At 39.5% G+C, this 8,127-nt stretch overlaps 1 non-coding gene across 1 annotated transcript; it reads left to right on the top strand.

The window, feature by feature from the left end:
* Window positions 1-407: 407 nt before the first annotated feature.
* LOC132009196 (U6 spliceosomal RNA) lies at window positions 408-514 on the top strand. Its single transcript, XR_009401819.1, has one exon. It is a non-coding gene; the product is annotated as a U6 spliceosomal RNA (small nuclear RNA).
* The last annotated feature ends 7,613 nt before the right edge of the window (window positions 515-8,127 follow it).

Here is an 8,127-nt window from a genome sequence, read left to right as displayed (position 1 = left end):
GGGTTAAGTGGCTGTTTACCAGGATGTGGGAGGGGGAACCAAACTCCATGTTTGAACATGTCAACTTTGAGAGAACTATAGCATCCATGGGTAGATGTTGGGAGGCAGTTGGATATGTGAGCCATGGCTTCACCATGTAGGGAATACTATTATCTACCCTCACCATAGTTACTCCTTTCTGGTCTCAGGTGACCTATGCTCCAGTCAGTATCTAAACTTTGGTGTGATTTGATCAGAGCTATTCTTAAAAATTCACTACATCTCAACTCCTGTCACCCAACTTGAAAAGTGAATGCCCCCTCCCATAAAACAAAACTAAAATCCCAATTCCTAGTCACAACTATAATCCAAGGCTAAATACTGATAAAATCAAAGAAGTCAGATCAGTCAGAAATGTATCTGGCTGAGTGCTCGCTTCGGCAGCACATATACTAAAATTGGAACGATACAGAGAAGATTAGCATGGCCCCTGCGCAAGGATGACACGCAAATTCGTGAAGCGTTCCATATTTAAAAAAAAAAAAAAAAGAAATGTATCTGGCTGAGCTACCACCACTAGAAAGAGCAGGGGCAGACAGACCCACGCATGTCCCAGGAAATCATTTTCACAGAACACATCAGAGGAAATAGGAAGTTTATACTAATACCAAACCTTGAGATATATACAGCAGAGTTCAAAAATCTAGTTTCTTCCAAGATAGTTTAGATTGGCTCTACTGTCCAGTTCTCTTTCAGAGGTTGTCTTTAGAAATGTCTTCTTTAGGAGAAGGAGAGGTCACAAGTGAATGATTAAACCCCTCTAGTGTCAAAAAATTTAGCCCAAAGAAATTCAACAGCTTCATGTAAGGTTCTATTTCCTTATAAATGAAATTTCCTGTATATTCTAAAGAATGTATACTGAGATTTACATACATTGTGTTACATACCTTTGGTTTTTTCCACTGCTTAATTCTGTATGCATATAAAATACATACTCAAAAATCTAGTTTCCGGGGCGCCTGGGTGGCTCAGTGGAATAAGCCGCTGCCTTCAGCTCAGGTCATGATCTCAGGGTCCTGGGATCGAGTCCCGCATCGGGCTCTCTGCTCAGCAGGGAGCCTGCTTCCTCCTCTCTCTCTCTGCCTCTCTGCCTACTTGTGATCTCTCTCTGTCAAATAAATAAAATAAAAATCTTAAAAAAAAAAAATCTAGTTTCCTTTTCAGCTTTAAAAAAAAAAATCACTTCTTCATAAAGCATGTCAAATTCCTGGGATTTCCCTCCCCTATAGTACAGGAGAAAAACAGATTGAGTCATTTCAAAGTCCTTTATTTTAAGATTTTATTTATTTGAGAAAGAGAGAGAGAATGAGAGAGAGAGAGATCTTGAGAGGGGGGAGGGTCAGAGGGAGAAGCAGACTCCCTGCTGAGCAGGGAGCCAGATGTGGGACTCGATCCTGGGACTCCAGGATCATGACCTGAGCTGAAGGCAGTCGCTTAACCAACTGAGCCACCCAGGCGTCCCAAAGTCTTTTATTGTAAATGTCTAGCTAATCATAAAAACAATTCTAAGTTACCTGATAGCAGTCCTGGCACATTTGAAGGACTTCCTGAGACATTAAAGTAACTATACCTAACATATATGTCTTACTTATATAAGAAATTACTGAATAAGTCGAAATAGGCTCATTTCTATGACAGCCCCCAAATCTCAGCAGCTCCACACAATAAAGTCATACTTCTTGCATACACACCCAGTCCCAGTACAGATGTTCCCAGTTATCTTGCTTTCTTGGGTGGCTCTCCTCCAGCTGGTAACTCAATGACCCAGACTTCTTCCATGTGTTTGTTCCATTATCTCACAATCCTCCATTTCTAGACACATGGACGTGGAGAAACAGGGTAGAAGATGGCTAAGATGGTCCGTGACCAGGCCTAGAAGTGGCAGAAAGCACTTCCACTTATCTTGTTTTAGCCAAACCTCAGTCATCTGCTCACAAGTAGCTAGCAAGAAGGGTGTAATTATATATCTCCTGTGTACCCAAAGGAGAACAAGATGATTTGGTGAACATGTAGTGTTGACCTTACAAGAAGCTTCTACTTTAGTAGAAGTCTTTAGTATATTTAGTCTTTAGTATATTTTCATTTATCTTCTCACTTAAACTCTAAGTACTACTTAACAATTCTTAAGAATTAATGAGGACGTGCAACCTAACATAAGATCTCTTTTTCTTTTTGAAATTTCACAGAAAATAAGAAAACATTTAGTCTCCTATTGGGAACTTCCTTCAATTTCTAGCACCTTTACCTTCAGGCTTAAGACCCCGTCTCTGCATAAAATGCCTGGAACTGGGGCACCCAGGTGGCTCAGTTATTTAAGCATCTGCCTTCAGCTCAGGTTGTGATCCAAGGGTCCTGGGATCAAGTCCCCACATTGGGCTTCCTGCTCAGGAACTCTGACCCTCCCTCTCTTGTCCTCTCTTGCTTACTCTTTCTCTCTCAATTAAATAAATAAGATCTTTAAAAAAAAAAAAAATGCCTGGAACCTAAAATGCTAGCGCCTTAAAGGAATTTCCATGAGAGCATCTGGTGAGAATGGTTCCTGCATCTGCCATGATATAAATCCAAATGAAACAAGTGGTTAACACAGAGCCAGACTGAGACACATGGGCATCATGGGAACCCCCTTCAAGTGAGTCTTTTTTCAAATTATGCTGCAGTGTTTCGGAAACAAAGCAAAATTTGTAGAGAATGACATAATGAACTTCTACCCTAATATGATCAGCTTTAACTTTGATGATACAACAAATAAGAAACAATACTTCTGTGGTTTTAGTTCAGCCTTTCTCTGATGACCAGTGCATTGAATCTCTTCCCCTGTGTTTATTTGCTGTTCGGATTCCCGGTACTATGATCTGCCAATTTGATATCTTTTCTCCATATTTCTAATGAGCCATATATATTTTTTCATATTTATTGATAGTCCTACAAAAGTGATGCTAAAAGCTTCATGGAGAGCAGGCAGCCTTTCTCTGATTATCTCTAGCAATTACACTCTGGCCTACACTTAATACCCCACTCAGCAAAATCAAATCCTCCATTTGACCAGAGCCACCCTTCTGAAAGGCAGCGTGGCAAGTGCAACTGTGCATTGCTCACTGGAAGATGCAGTATCAAAGGATTTTTTCCAATAGTATACAGAACCCTTTCTAGGAGGAATTCTGATGAGTGTAATTATCTCCCTGTCATTATATTTCCGGGGAAAATGTAATGTACCAGTAGTATTTCAGTATCTATTGTAAGCTGGCCTATAGTCAGAACCTTAATCCCAATTTGGGTTACTATAATCAAAGTTTGTGTTAGAAAGCACAAAAAGCAGTGCAAGAAACAAGACAATATGTGAACCAAAAAGGGGTGCCCCAGACTGGCAATTCCTGGTGATCATGTTGTGCTGCCTGAGAAGTTTCTTAAAAAGGAAACTACAGTTTGCAAAAGTGTTAGCAAAAACTAAATAGAAGGAGCCCCTTACTCCAATGTGTTTAAAGCAAATATGTGATTTTACATTTTATTATAAACAAACACACATCAAGAACTTAAGTTTTATTAATGCTACTGGAAAACATAGTAACCCAGATTTCTGCGTCTAAAAATGCAAAAAAAAGATAGATAACACAGGATGGCTGATAAAGCAGTTGCCTTGTCAGAGCCTCCTTTTATTCTTTTTTCATATGCACAATCACCCGTTTCATATTTACTTTTCAGCATGAGCAGATAATGCTGTCACATATTTGCCTTCAGACCAATGTGCTTGTCTAATGAGACAGACGTCTACCTGGCAGACCATTGAAGGTCACACCAACTTACCCACATTGCAAGAATCTTATTTTTTACAAAGAAAAGCTTCACTCTTGATAGAAAAAGATATAAGAAGATGCCTAGCAGGGTCAGAAGAAAAACTTTTTTCCTACAGATACCACTCCGACTTAGTTTCCTAAGGCAATACAACAAAACACACCCTCTTACCTCAATCCTTTTACCCTGGGTGATGTCCGGGAAAAGGGGAGGAGCATGGAGGAAGCTGGCGACCTTGCTGTTCATTTGTGTGCGGCACTGTTTCTTGATAATGGTAGATGAGAAAGCTGTTTCTCTTAGAGGAATTCTAAGTTCAAAAAGCTCTACTTAGATGTGAAGGCCATCAAGGTGTAGAGGAGGAAAGAGTTTTCCGCAACGTTCTTAGGGTCTCTGGTTGTGTCTGAAAAATTAAACCATCAAAAACAGATTAACATGGGGCACCTGGGTGGCTCAGTGGGTTAAGCCTCTGCCTTCAGCTCAGGTCATGATCTCAGGGTTCTGGGATCGAGCCCCACGTCAGGCTTTCTGCTCAGCAGGGAGCCTGCTTCCTCCTCTCTCTGCCTGCCTCTTTACCTACTTGTGATCTCCGTCTGTCAAATAAATAAATAAAATCTTAAAAAAAAAAAAAAAACAGATTAACAGGAGAAAAGCATACAAACTTATCATGTAAGTTTTACAAGTTCAGGAGCCTTCCTAAGGAAATGAAGACACACAGAAACAGATCTGCTTTATGCTAGGTTGGATGAAAAGTGGGTGATCATGGAGGACTACAATAGGTTAAGGAGTATGAGTAGAGTGTCTTAAACTGGGAGAAACTTAGCAAGGCCTCTTTGTTCAGGTTCTTCTTGACATCTTTTGTCTTCAGAGATAGGGAAGCTCCTTTCCTCCAGGTATAGGGAGAATACCTCTCCCATGAGGGTTTTATGATCTGTTTCAATTTCTTTCCTGTTGCTACCATTTTCTCAAATTCCTTCAGCTTAAAATGCTCCATATGCCAAGGTGCCATAGTTTGAGGTAGAGTGTCCTAAGCTCCATTAAAGGGGACCCTACAATTTGGACTAAATGCAAGCCACCAAGATACTCATTCACCTCTGAGTCTCCTACAGATCTTCCTAAGATTTGGTTTCTTTCTTCAAAGCGCTACATTCTCTGCATCCTCTGTCTACTCAGGGAAGACTTTCTGGACTTACTGGACTCAGTCAGGTGGAGCCCTAGAAACCCTGACCATGGACCACAGTTGTCCTGGGCTGGTGAGGACTCCATCGTGATGGTGTAATCGTCCCTTCCCTGTCCATGAGATTATTCAGTGCTTGACGAACTAGAGACCTATAGCAGCAATCAACCAAAAATGAAGTTTCATTGGAAGAAAAAGGAAATGTGGACTCAAGGTTGTTTCATATCCCTTCTTTTTCAGATTGTTACATTTTTTTCACTTTTATTTCAGATGGGTATGTAACTTTCCTTCTTTAGTTTGCTAAGGCCTCTGTGAAAGTACCACACACTGGGTGGCTTAAATAATGGAAATGTATTGCTCACAGTCCTGAAGTTTGGAAGTCTGAGCTCAGTGTGTGGGCCAGGTTGGTTTCTTTTGAGATCTCTCTTGTTGGCTTGTAGAGGGCCATCTTTTGTCTCTATCTTCACATGGGCCCTTGGTGCATGTCTGTGTCCGAGTCCCCCTCTTCTTATATGGATACCAGCTGTGTTGGACAGGGACCCTCTCAATGAACACATTGTAACTTAAATTCCTCTTTTATACCCTATTTCCAAATACAGTCACATTCTGAGGCACTAGGGAGTAAGACTTCAGCATTTGAATTTGGAGGGGATGCAATTCAGCCCATAACGATTTCCAAGAGACTTTTAAAATATTCTCATACATTTTACAGTGATGAGTTTAGAAGTCCTCTTTATTATTATAGCATTATGGAAAGTGTTCTTCACAATTCTACTCCTTCCTCTCTCTTTTCTGACTTTTCACCTTCCTCTTCAGATTCTTTTTTCATTCCACCAACTGAAGTTGTACTGGTACTGTCACACCAGGAGATTACACCCGCCCATCATGCTAAGAAGAAACCACATCTCCTTATATTCCTAACTGAAATAAATTCACTTTAAATGCTGACTACGAGTTCTTCACCACCAACTTCCTTAAATACATGTACATCAGTCAAAATGCCATAAAAGTCTGTTCTTTGCCTTAAAAACACTGGCTTATCAAAATTTTTGGTAAACTAAGTTAACTGAAGTTAACTCTTCCAGATTATTTTAATTTTATTTTTTGTTTGTTTTTCTTCCAGGTCCTATGAGTAAATGAAGGGATAGCTATTAATCCAAAAATCTAGAAATGCACCTATTTATCTGAAAATTGTCCATTTCCCTGAGAAGTAGAACATTAAGTATTCCTTAATGTACTCCACTTCTTCACCCCCTCACCCCTTCACTCCCCACAAGACAAAATAAATGGTGGTCATCTGACCATCTGCTGTAACTGCACACAATGGCCTAAAAGTTTATGTTCTCCAAAATTCAAGTGTTGAAATTCTAATCCTCAAAATAATGGTACTATCACTGAAAGGTGGAGTCTTTGGGAGGTGACTAAGAGATTGGGATTAATGCTCTTAAAGGATAGGTCGCACAGAGCTCCTAGCCCCTTTTACCATCTGAGGTTATAGGGAAAAGAAGGCTATTTATGAGCCAGGAAGGAGACTCTCGCCAGACGTAGAGCCTGACGGTCCAGGCACCCTGATAACAGATTCGTCTCCAGGTCTGTGAAAAAAAGTTTCTGTTGTTTATAAACCACACAGTCTGTGGTATTTTATAATAGCAGCCTGACTGGACTAAAACATCAAGTCATCTGAGAACTGTACTGCAACAAGTCTAACTGAGATACCCAAACTGGATTTTGATTTAAAGGGGCCATTAAAGAAAGACAACCACAGGAGGGTCTTGGAAAGTGCTGGCTAACTCAGTCTTTATTACACCAAGGTAAAATGACTCTGATTTAAACTTAATTGAACAGTTAAGAGGTTTGGAAAATGTCCATGAAATTTTCATGTATCCATGTTAATACTACACTTTGTTTCACTCTTCTTTATAAAACGTGATTCTTGCAGTTTTCACTGTAGGTTGAAGACTTAGTAAGCAGAACCATTTTAAACTTCTGGGTGCTTTGTTTTGGAAACCCACCAAAGTGCCTACCTCAGGGAATTATCCTACAGACAGTTATATTCAAAGCTATTGAATGCATAGAAAATATAGATATCTCAGATTTTTGTAAATCAGATTTTTTAAATACTTTTGGAATGCCTGATTTTCTATTTACTTCTAATTAATCAAAAAATGACTCTAGGTTTCTAATCGGTTATTTGAATCATTTGCCTGGAACCATTTTGTTAAAAGGTTTATGATTTGTTCCATGCTACAAGGGACTACAGGAAATTTCTTACCTTAAAGTAAAACCTTTAAGTGTCACAATATATTGAAAGAACAATATATCATGTAAATAAAGGGTTCATTCCAGTGATATGGTTATAGTTCAAGATTATAAGATAGACTAATTATACCTACAAAACTTTTTGAAATAACTAAAGATTCAGCAAATGCTGGAATCACACTATATGGTGAAAAACTGAACAGTGATTCTTGGCCAGACCCTCCAACCTAGTCTGCCAGGGTTTTTCAGATTGGAGTGGGCTTGGAAGCGAAAGTGATATGGTTTGAAAAATACATACTTGAAAAATATATATTTGCAATTGAAATATATATTTGCAATTGAAAAATATATATTTGTAATCTATTGTTTTCATAATTAAAAAAAAAGACTATTGACAAGGAATCTCTCCTTGACCAAACTTTAGTCAGGCTCATCTGAGCTCTCTTAGCTAAGCCCTAATTTGGGGCTTCCATGTTTGTCTCTACATTGTCCAATTTTAGCAAGAATTCTACTAAATCAGTTTAGCCACAATCCTCTACCCTCAACATCTGATCAAATTCCTCATCCTCCTCTATCCCCAAGGGATGTTGGATCAATCTGGTCTGCCTTCAGCAAAAATCCTCTGAGGCAGGTTTAGCCAGAATCTCCCCTACCTCCTGACATTTCCTTTTGGTAATTGTCCATCCAGTACCCTCCCACCCTGCTCCTTGGCTATGAATTTCCACTTTTCCTTATCATATTTGGAGTTGAGCCCAATCTTTCTGGCCCCATGCAAAATCCCATGATGGTGCTCCCTATACCTATTACAACAGTCCCCTGAATAGTCTGCCTGATCGTCCTTTAATAAGTGTCATGAATAATTAATT

This window comes from Mustela nigripes, chromosome 1 (genome assembly GCF_022355385.1).
Source record: "Mustela nigripes isolate SB6536 chromosome 1, MUSNIG.SB6536, whole genome shotgun sequence".
NCBI lineage: Eukaryota > Metazoa > Chordata > Mammalia > Carnivora > Mustelidae > Mustela > Mustela nigripes.
Note: the sequence above shows the minus strand (reverse complement) of the source record. Positions and strands in the feature narration are given on the sequence as shown.